General features: G+C 64.0%; 1 protein-coding gene across 2 annotated transcripts in view; it reads left to right on the forward strand.

Moving 5' to 3' along the window:
* The first annotated feature begins 1371 nt into the window (after positions 1-1371).
* Positions 1372-11194, forward strand: part of GLIS2 (GLIS family zinc finger 2) — a 24066-nt gene continuing 14243 nt past the window's right edge. Inside the window, exon 1 of one of the 2 annotated variants that reach the window (XM_017505958.2) lies at positions 1372-1552. The gene's annotated coding sequence lies outside the window, so the exon portion shown is untranslated. The remainder of the gene's footprint in view (positions 1553-11194) is intronic. The other variant, XM_017505959.2, reaches the window with a different exon arrangement.

Below are 11194 nucleotides of genomic sequence, written 5' to 3' on the forward strand. Positions count from 1 at the left end.
CTGGCCGGGACCTCGGCATCAAACGCACCAATGGAGACGGAATTAAAACCAGGGTCAGATGCCTCACCTCTAGGGGATGGCGATTCTGAGATGCCTTTTTCGTCTCCTAAGCTCCTCAAGGCCAGCTGCGCGGAGAAGGGGGGGTGTCCAACAGCAGGACAGCTGTTTTTTTGAACTACAATCGGTCAGCATACAGCAGAGCAGCAAGAATATAACAGGGTGGGGGGCGCAGGATTAGCCCAAACAAAACACACTCAAGAACGCGACTCTGTGCTTCAACATGAGGAGGCAGAAAACAGCTGAGCCGGGTGCGGGGCTTCTCCCTTGCGTGTAACCGCTCACTGCACTCGCTGCCCTGGCCGCGGGCGCCGCGCAGGGTGCTGAGATCCAGAAGGGATCTAGTCCCCCACTCGGCGCCCGGGCTCGGGGACGCAGGTGGTACCAAATGCTGGGACCAAGCTTGGAACCAAGCGGAAGCCGGATTGCTGGGCATGCACCGGACCTCATCCTTATTCCACCGTGAGGGAAACTGAGGCCGAGGGCAAGACAGGGACCCGCCCGCCGACGGCCCAGCGTGAGGGGCTGCGCCGGGCCCCGAACCCTGGTTTGCGCCGCCCCGCCGGCATCAGGAGCCGGGGCCTCTGCCCGCCGGGTGCTGCCTGCGCGTTCCTGGAACTGGGCTGGGCGGAGAAATCAGGGCCCGCGGAGAGGCATTCCAGTCGCCTTCCCCGCCGCCTGGGGCCGCGGGGGGCCTGGCCAAGGTGACCCCGGGGGAGGAGGCGAAGGGTCCCCGCCCGCGCGGCGGCGGCGACCTCCTCCATCTTCTCTGTCTTCGGGGCTTTTTCTCTGCTCCCGTGCGCCCGGCCCCCTCCCCGGGCTTCCCCGAGGGCGGGACATCCCGGGCTCCCCCGCCCCCCTAAGCCACCTCCCGGCCGAGTCCTAGCGCTGCCCTCGGGCCGGGGGCGGGGCTGCGTGGGGGGTGGGGGGCGTGAGGATGGGGCCAAGGAGGACGCGCGCGGCTCGGCGCCCGCTTTCCCTCCCGCCTCTCCCTCCCGGTGCCCGCTCCCCGCGGACGCGCCGCCCTCCCCTCCCCCTCCTTCGGCCCAGCCGCCGGGTCCCGCCGCCCCCTCCCCCGACGCGCACGCCCCGCCTGGCAGCTGGCGCCCCGGGCCTGGGGCCGCGGCGGCGAGAGGGGTTTGCTGGGAGGGCGGGAGCGAGCGAGCGAGGGGAGGGGTGGAGGCCGCCCCCCGCTCCCCTCCTCCTCGCCCTCCTCCGCGGCCGCCGGGCCCTCCTCCCGCCGCCTCCCTCCTCCCGCCCGCCCTCCCTCCCTCTAAGACATCCCCGCACAGCCCGGCCGCCGCGGCCACCTTCCCTACCCAAGCTGCAGATGTGGCGGAGCGGCCGGGCGCCGGGCGGCCGTGCCAGGGGAGCCTGCGCCCTGTGAGCCTCGCGCCCCGGCCCCCGCCCGCCCCGGCCCCTCCCCCGCTCGGCCCCCCACGCCCCCCGACCGCCGGAGCCCGCAGCCCGGAGCCCGACCGCCCCCGCTGCCGAGGTAGGAAGCCCCCCGGGCGTCGCGCCGTGGGGACCGGGCCGGGGCGGGGGGAGCGCGCCTGTCGCGCGGGGGCTGTGGGGCCCGAGGGTCACCTCCCCTGTCTGCATCCGCGCCCCGGGCCATTGTGAGTCCTAGCCTAGGCCCCCGCGTTCGCTCGCTCGCTGGCTCGCGCGCTCCCTCCCTCGCCGGCTCCCCGGCCGGGTCCCTTGAGCTCTCGGTCTTTCTTCTCTCTCCTTCCCTCCCTCCGTCCGGAGACCCGGCCGAGCCGCCGCCGGGCCGGGGGCGGGCGCAAACTTCAGCTGGGAAGTTGGGCGGCCGCCGTGGGGGTGTGCGGCGAGGTGAGAGGGGGGCACCCGGAGCCTGGGCACGAAGTTGTCCGGGGCAGCCGCCCCTCCTCTCGGCCGCGCCTGGGCTGCTTCTAGGAAGGGCTTTGGAAGGTGCCTCCTTCCTTGGCCAGGAAAGTCTCCCTGCTGCTGCCCCTCGCAAGCCTGGGTCCTCCCTTGGACCACGGGAAGGGGCGTCCCTGGGGGGCAGGACTGGGAGCCCGGGACAAGTCCGGCACTTGTTTCTCCCCTGCCGTCTCGGTGGACGCAGGCGACCGGCCTGGCAGGGAGGAGATGGCAGGGGGCTCCACACTCGCCAGAGGGCGGGTCTGGAGCGGGTGGAGGAAGGGGCGAGGCAGGTGCATCCCGAGGGAGGAGAAGCCCGCCCAACTTCCCTGCTGGCCCCCTGGGATGGGGCTGGAATCCAGGCTGGCACCTGGAGGCCTTGGCATGCTGCCCTGCTCAGCAGGGTACTCGGGCCACAGCAGGGCAGCATGCTGCCTGTCTGCCTGTCCAGGAGGGCCCGCCCAGCCTAGCCAGAGGGTGGCCGGGAAGCAATGGTTTCAAGGAGCTGCCCAGCCCTGCCCTGGGGCCTGGGAAGCTGGAAGGGATGCTGGGAGGAGCCCTGGGCCCCCAGCCATCACAGCCCAGGATCTTGGCTCTGGAGGGAACCGCTTGACACTCAGGGGGCAGCCAGGCTGGCTGGGGACCTGGCCAAGGCCTGGGCTTGGTCTGGGCCATGGAAAGGGCCTGGGCCATGGTTCTGGGAGGCTGGCACCCGGGGTAGTAGGCCGCCATCCTGCCTGTCCTGGCATCCTGGAGGGAAAGGTGGGGCCCGCCTTCGGCTGGGGAGGAAGCCCAGAGACACTGTGCTTCCGAGGGCCTTCCAGCCCCCAGGCTCAACGGAGGGGAAACTGGCCCCTTGGGTCACCCCTCCCCAAGCCCCATTCTGGTGCCACAGTGCTACAGCTGTCCAGGCCCAGCCCACACACCCCCCCCCGGGTGACCTCGGACCTCCCCCTCTGCTTTTCCTTCTCCCTGGAGCCCAGGGTGGGCCTCCTAGCTGGCCTGGCCCGCACTGGGGGAGGGGCTGCACCTGGGAGGCCCCTCCTGGGACACCCCTTGCCAAGCTCCAGCCTGGCCCATTTTCCCTGCCCACCTCCAGCTCAGCTTGGCCCTGTCTGCAGCCAGACAGGCAGGAGACAGTGCCAGGGTATTGGGATGGCATTTTGGGGAGTGTGAGGACCCTTTGGAAGCAACCCTGTTTGTCTCAGCCTTTTCTCCTCCCCCTCCTTTCCGGAGCTGCCATTAGCGCTGACCCCCGACTCCCTGTGCCTGCCCGCCCTTCCCTGTCTGTGACCTTTGACCTTTGGTGTTAAATCTCTCCAGCTGGGGCTTTTCGGCCCCTGAGTGACCCTGGCCCAGGCCCCCTGGGGAGTTCTCTGCTTGCTCCTGGCTCTCTATACAGGGACACCTGCCAGTCCCTCCCTCACGAATGGGGAGGAGGTGACTTGGGAAGCCAGACAGTGAGTCACCCCACTTCCAGGCACTGCTGCTTTTGGGGTCAGTGGCTTCTGGGGATTGGCTGGAGCCCGGTCACAGCCTTGAGGGTGACCTGGGGGAAGCCCCTGGCCTGGGAGTCTCCTGTCCTGGCTTCAAGTCTTGGCTTGACCACCAACTTCCAGGGGTCCTAGGGTTAGGCTCCTCCTCCCTTCTCCTGGCCTCATCTATGAAACTAATGGGTCAGACCAGGTGAGCTTCCAGAGTCCATGAGAAGCCTGGGTGGAGGGGGGGTGGAGGAAGGAGAGAGGGTGTAAGGCCAACAAAAGCTAACTCTCAATTATCCGTGGGTGGAGCCAGGATGAATAACTGGATGCCACAGACATCCCAAAACCTCATTGCAAACAATCGTGTGAACCTCATCCCCCCAAAGCTTTTGTTTCTGAGAAACCCAGCTGTGACTGGGTAGCCACAGTGATTTCTTTCCCTGCCTGGGTTCCCCCCTTGGGGAGGACAAGTGGGGGGCTGAGGGTGAATAGGTGGGTGGGGGTAAGACAAAGGTCTCCTAGGGCCCCTCCTCGGGGCCTGGACCCCATTTCCAAGGCCCTCACCCTCCCCTCCACCCTCCTTCCTGGCTTGGCCTTGGCCCCAGGCGGTGGGAGTGTATTCTCACCACCTAATCCTCACGGGGTCTGGGCTGCAGTATGGGAGGAAGATTGTGTTTTCCCAACTACAGTTTCCCGTGTGTATTTCTACCTACCGCTTGCTCCAGTCACCTGGAATCTGAATTCCCCAGTTGGACCAGGAGACAGGGGCCAGTGCCAGCCAGGGTTTGGGGCAATCCCTGGATGAGGGAGGGTGTCAACAGCTGTGACTGGGGGACCAGATGTGGAGCTCTTGGAGGGGGCATCTGGGGTGGGGCTCCTGGGGAGGCGTGCAGGGGCCTCCGCAGTTTCCTGCCTCTCAGGGGAGGCCCAGGAGGCTCTGGCACCCAAGGAGGAAATTGATTCCATGGCAGAGGCCCTGCACTGGGTGGGATTGGGGTAGGGGTGGCTGCAGAGAAGTGTCCCCTGAATCCCCTCCTCTCTTCAGGGCTGTAATTGTTACTTTCACAGCAGGTAACTGTGGCCAGAGGAGAACCCCAGAAAGGTCCTGGGTGGTTTTTCCTTCACCCAAATAAATGCCCTTCTCAGGGGCAGGGGCGTCCCTGGCTTGGTGGGAGTATGTATTAAGCAGTAAGAGCCCTCTTCCTGCTGGCTAGGGAGTCTCTGGGACCAGCCAGGAAGATGGGGCTCTCCACCCTCTGCCTAAGTTGCCTCCCCTCCCAGGGGCGGTGAAACAGTCCACAGAGATGGGTTGAGGGCTCCATGTGTGTCTGGGGGTTCACGTGCCCGGGAACACGCACCCTACCTCAGCCTGCTGCCAGCCCTGGGTGTGGGGACCACAGCCCTAGCCAGTCTCCCAGGACACATCTGTTGCCCAGTGGTTTCTGAGGTGGCCACCTCTGCCCCATCCTGGTGAATTCTAAGTCAGGCGTGGCTGGGGGCGGGGGCACCTCTAGTGCTCTGCTGGGTGCCAGGGTAGGAGGCACTGCTTTACTCCCTGGGACTGGAGAGGCATCGTGGTGGTGATGGTGGTGGGTCTGCAGGGCACTGCCTGGAGGAGACCCAGGTTTCTCTCCTGGCTCTGGCTTAGCGCTGGGTGAGGCTGGGCAGGCACAGAAGCCGGGCACCCACCTTCCACTCCCTCCCTCCCCCAGATGGGCTGGAGGGTTCTGGTTAACTGGTGGCTGGGCTGAGCAGGCTTGGGGGGCATGGAGATGGGAAGTGATTCCAGTTGAGGGGTGGGGGCTTCCCATCTGCTCCAGCAGCCCCTGGTGGGGGGATGGGCGGGGCCGAGGCTCTTACAGCAGCGGTGCGGTGGCTGGTGCGTGGGCGACTTGGGCTCCTCTCGCCCTTTGTCTTCGATGTCCGAGAGGCCAGGTCGTGCCCACCACAGGGAGGGGCCAGCCTGTGAGTGTCACATGTTGTGTGCACACAGACTCCAGCCTTGGCAGATGGCTGTCCGGGAAGGGATGCACACCCAGCCCTGGCCCCTTCCTCCAGTCATGGCCAAGGGTGGGTGGGAAGCCGGCAGAGGCCCCAGGAGACGGCTGGCCGAGTGGCCTGAGTCAGCCTGTGGCTGGGAGCCTCAGGAAAACAGTCCTGCCTGTCACACGGAGGGTCCCCACCATTGGCGCAGCACTTTCCCAGGCCAGCCTCAATGGGACCTGGGAGTCAAGAGTCCTTTGGAGGCTGGTGGGGGGAAACTGAGGCTCTGAGACATTCGAGGGTTTGGCCCGAGGTCACTCAGGATCTGGGAAGGACAGAAGGGAACTGGTGTCTAGGGCTGTCTGGCCCTGACCCCTGAAATGTCGGTTCAGCCTGGGAATCCCCCCAGTTCCATTTCTGCTCCCCACATCCACTACAAGGGCCTAATGAGGGCCAATGTGTCTGGAAGAAGCTTCTCTCCCTTCCCAGCATCGTCTGCCTGGGGCTGTCTGGCATGTCCCGGGCTGTCTGGCATGTCCTGACCTGCCTGGGCCCGTTCTCCCCTGGGCCACTCCCTCCTTCATTCAGAGCCCCCCACTCTCCACTTCAGCTTCCAGGCAGACTGACCCTGAGCTGGGAGGTCCCCTCCCCACAAGGCTGTAGGGGCCTCCATTGTCCTTCCTGTTCTGAAGTCCTCCTACCCTGTGCTGGCACCCGTCTCCCTGCCTGCTCCGCCCTCCCCCAGCATCCCCCAGGACAACTAGTGGTCACCCTGCTTGGTTCTGGGGACACTGGGCCCCGAGGGCCTGGAGCCGCCAGGTCTGGCAGACACTGCCAGTGGGTGTTTCCCTTTGGAAGGAAAAGGACTTCGATGGCTTTGGAGGCTGCCCCCCGCTTCTGGACTTGCTTTCTGCCAGAGTGGGAAAGCAGGGTGGGGCCAGTGGCCAGGGAGGAGGGCGTGGGCTGGAGTCCGGCGTGGGCTGGAGTCCGGCGTGTGTGGTGCCCTGCTAGGCCTGCTCTTGCCCAGCTGTTCTGGGGCTTGGGGCCAGGGCTGGGTCGGAGTGGCAGGAGATGGAGCTGGGGGAAACTGGGCCCTTCTCACTATCCCAGCTGGCCAGGGCAGTTCCTACAGGCCACTCCACCCTTGTCCAGCTCTGTTCCTGGGTCCCTTGCCTGGGACAGGAAGGAAGAGGCATCTGTGTCAGGCAACTAGGTCCTGCTTCTAGCCTTGACCTTGGTCAAGTCACATCCCTCTTTGGGTGTGAACCCCCCATTCCTAGTCCTACCCTCCACCTGGGGTGAGGGTGGGAATATCTGTTGAGTGAATGAATACATGAATGAGATGGACTCATTTGTGGAGTGCCAGGTGTTGGGATGTGTGAAAGGCAGGTGCCACTGTGCCATATAAGGCGAGTGGGTGGGGCGATGGAGCTGCAGTTCCCCTCTTGGCAGGCCCCCTCCTTCTGTGGATGGGGAAACTGGGCCGGGAGCTGTGGGGACTGGGGCAGGAGTCTGCTGGTGAGGCCTCCTCTCCGGTAGCCACAGTGGGTTTGGAGCTGCCTGGGGTCCCAGACGTATCCCAGCCCACTCCCAGCCTCCCTTCTTGGAAGGAGGCTCTAAATGCTAGGGGAGATCTGGGGCTGAAGGTCGGGGCTGTGCTCACAACACTGTGCATAGGTGATATTGTGGCTTCAGTGATGCATTGGCAAGGACTTGGACCAGGGTAGCCTACCTCCAGCGGGGGTGGACAGAGGCAAGTCTTTGCCCAGCAGGCTCTCGGGCATCTGGATGCACAGCCCATGTGCAGCTCCAGAGGCCGAGGTCGGGGAGGGCAAACCAGGGAGCACTTGCTGGAGGAAGGGGCAGAAGGGGATGGTGGCTGGAGAACAGGGGGCATGGATGGTGGTGAGGGACGAGCTGGCACCTGGGAGCATCAGGTTCTCGGGGGGCAAGGGATCCTGGGGAAGGGAGGTGCCAATGGAGAGTCCTGTGGCAGGAGGCTCTGGGCTGAGAGGGTACGTGGCACTCCTCTATGTAGAGCACCCTGTGGCTCCCCAGTGCCCTCTGGGTTCTGGCCCAGCCTCCTTGAGGGGCCTCTTCCTCTCCTGCCTCCTCCTCCACTCCATGACTGGCAGGGTCACTGTGGGTCAGCCAGGCCATGCCTCTGGGCCTCTGTGGCATTGGGCTTTGAGGTCTGGAGGCAAACCCAGCTGTGCTCCTTACTGGCTCCGTGATGATGGCAGGTTTCCCCAAATGGAAAATGGGGAAAATGGTATCCATTGGTGGGGTCATTGGGGTGACGGGACGGTGTACAGCAGGCATGCTGACTGGGCACTGGCCCGCAGGGCTCCCACCACCCTGAGGCCCTGCACCCTGTGTCCATGAGGCTAGCCCTGTGCCTAACCCCCAGCAGGAGCAGCCGCCCCTGACACTGTTTCTCCTCCGCAGACACTGCTTCTCACACCCCACCTCGGTCGGGGCACCCTCAAGGCCCGGTTTAATCTAGCAGGGCCTGGTGCTGAACACATGAATGCGTGGTTGGAGAACCAAGGCAGGAGGGCAGGCCAAGGTCCACTGCCTGCCGCACCTGCTCCTGCACTCAGGGTTGGCGGGTGCTGCTCACAGTTGGCCACGGGCCTGCCCCGACCCCAGGACTTAGGAGCTCCTTGTCAGATCTGCCTACAGCCAGGCTTGGCTTGGGAAGCACTGTGTTTCCTTCCCTCTGAGGACAGGGCCCCATCCCTACTCTCCCCCATAAGCCAAGGCTCCTGAGTCCTGCCCCTGTCACCTGGGCAAGGGGTTACTGTCACGTCCTGTGTGTGCCACATTTGTGCACAGGTGTCTGTACACCTGGGATGCTGTGGGGGCCTATTCACGTCCTGTGCGACACTGGCCATACCTTTGCTGGCCCCAGAACATTCTGGCTGGGTCCCCCGAGAACGACAGTGCTGCATGGCAGTGCCTGGGCTGCCTGTGCCTCAGCCTTGCTGGGTGTACGTCTGTCTCCCTCCCTGATGCCAGCCCCTCCCAGGGATTTGGGTGGTGGGGCCCAGTGCTGTGGTCCCTCCCCTCCCAGCTGGGGTGGGTGGGCAGGTGTGGGGCCTGCGGGGCGGGCTTTCCTCTGGCTGGGGCCCAGGTGCAGGCGGCGCTCAGAGCTCCAAGCACCCCCCAAAGTTGGGCAGACAGGAAAATACCAGACATAGTTGTGCAAAGGTGCAGCAGCGGGCAGGCAGCAGGGGGTGGAGGCCGCTGCAGCGGGGCCCGGAGCCACCAGAATGGGGAGGCCTCTGTGCCAGGCCAGCCCTGCAGCTGGACTGCTACGGCCATCTGTGTGAGTGTGCGTGTGTGTTCCAGGGCTCCCAGAGCCCAGTGTCACCCTCCCCGTTGGCGCTGGAGACGGAAGTGCATCTGGCGGAGCATTGCCTAGGAAGCCCGGGCTGGTGCGGGGCAGGGAAGCCGTCCAACGCGTCTTGCAGCTTCAGCTCTGCCTGAATTATCTGGGTGACCTTGGCAGGCCCAAGTTACTGCACAGGGCAGCCCCAGCTTGGGCTGGAAACAAGAATCCTCAGGGCTACCAGTAGCTGGCACCCTCTTTGTGGCAGGCTTGGGGATAAGGCCCTCCCTTGCAGGATGCCCTGAATCTCAGGGACCATTGCCGTGGTTCCTGTGTTACCAACAAGGAAACCGAGGCTCAGAAACAGCGGGGCCCTTCTGAGTTCCCACAACCAGGGGTGGCACAGGGGGCGGGAACCAGGCAGCCTGGTCCTGGGGCTCACTCGGTGAACACACAGAGCCGGGATCCCTGGCATGTCCCATCTTCAGGTGCTTTCCCGAGGACCCCATGGCAGACAGCAGAGCTCAATTTGGCTCAGTCACCTGGGGCCCCTTGTGTTCCCACCCGGGATGGGGGGGTCTGCCCTTCCAAAAGGTCTGGGGGTGCTGGCTGAGTGCCTCGTCTTGGGAGGAGGAGGGGATGCCTACTGAGCCAAAGGTTCCCAGGGACAGTGAACCCCCTACGCCCACCCCTAGTCTTCCAGGAAGTGCCGCCTGCCCTGGCCCCTCTCCTGGGATCTGCTGGGCCCAGGCCTCAGGATAAGCTCCTCCCTCCTTAGTCTTGGGAGGAGGCCTCTCTGCGGCCAGCTCTTCCAGAGCCGATCAGGCCTCCCCGGGGCCTTCTAGTGCTCTTTCTCGGATGCAGTCGGGCTCTGGAAGGTGGTTAGGGCCAGCTGTGGTCATTCCCCAAGAGGGCAGAGGCCTGAGGCTATCTGAGGGGCATCGGCTTGTTCAGGTGGCACACTGACCGGCACGCGGCAGAGCCCAGGTCTCCTGGTTCCAGGTGAGACTGCAGTGTCTGTGGGCATAGAGGGGACGGCCAGGCCCCACTCAGCTGCCCTCACAGCAGTAGACGGGCCAAAGGCTTCGGGCTCGTGCACATTGGTGACTCTTCATTCAACACATTTCATTAAGCACCTACTATGTGCCAGGCACTGTTCTCCGAGGTGAACGTGACACACGAATGCGAAGCACTCAATGATGATTTGATGTGCAGAAATGCATTGGTGTCTCCCTAAAACCCAACGTGGGGGTCCTGTATGATCCCATTTGGGATGAGGGAGACGAGGCTCAGACTGCAGGGATGTCTGCGGAGGAAGCAGCAGAGGCAAGTGGGGCCCCAGGTTTGGAGCCTGGTCAGGAAGGAGGGCCCTGAGGGGACGAGGCCTCCTGCCTGGGGCCCCCAGCAGGCCCTGCCTCTGCCCTCCAGCCCCCACTGCTGGGCGGACAAGGAGGGTGGAGCTCTTGGCCGGAGCAGGAGCTGCAGCTGGTTCCCAGGAATTCAGGGCTGTGGGGCCGTTTGCTTTGGCAGCGGATCTGTCCTCGGCTCTCCAAGCCTCCGGGTGGGCCCCTCACCCCAGACAGCCCCTCTAGCGCCTGCCCACTGCCTGCTCTGCTGTCCCTCCTAGCCCCACAAGTCCCTGGGCAGGGAGGGGGTACCAAGCCTGAGCCCCTGGCATAAAGGAAGGGCCAATGGTGAACTTGCCTTCTGGACTCACCTGGGATTGAAACCCAGCTCTGCCACAGACAAGCTGTGTGACTCTGGATTGGCCACTTCACGCCCCTGAGCCTCATTTTTGCATCTGTAAAATGGGAATGAAACAGTACCTGCCATCACAGGAGTGGCATGACTGTCCGCACCTGGCTATGGGTACTGTCATCATGCTGTTCGCCCATGGCTTCCAGTGCTGGGTTTACCACCCACTTGTGTAGCCTGGGCTGGATGCCTCCCCCTTCAGCCCTCAGTTTCCCCATTTGTAAGACCAGAGTGCTGAAGTGATGGTTCCAGTAATAGACTCAAGGACACCCACAGAGCAGGGCTTCACTGACCGGTACAGGAGTTGCGAGGGACTCGCTTCTCCTTTCTGTTCAATAAGAAGACCATGGGCTGGGCGTGGTGGCTCCTGCCTGTAATCCTTGTACTTTGGGAAGCAGAGACAAAAGGATGGCTTGAGTCCAGGCATTCGAGCCCAGCCTGGATGACACAGTGAGACCCCATTTCTGCAAAATAAAAAACTTAAGTAGGCCGGGCGCGGTGGCTCAAGCCTGTAATCCCAGCACTTTGGGAGGCCGAGGCGGGTGGATCACGAGGTCAAGAGATCAAGACCATCCTGGTCAACATGGTAAAACCCCGTCTCTACTAAAAATACAAAAATTAGCTGGGCATGGTGGCGCATGCCTGTAGTCCCAGCTACTCAGGAGGCTGAGGCAGGAGAATTGCCTGAACCCAGGAGGTG

The sequence above is a fragment of the Cebus imitator genome, unplaced genomic scaffold (assembly GCF_001604975.1).
Source record: "Cebus imitator isolate Cc_AM_T3 unplaced genomic scaffold, Cebus_imitator-1.0 Scaffold346, whole genome shotgun sequence".
In the NCBI taxonomy this organism is placed as follows: domain Eukaryota; kingdom Metazoa; phylum Chordata; class Mammalia; order Primates; family Cebidae; genus Cebus; species Cebus imitator.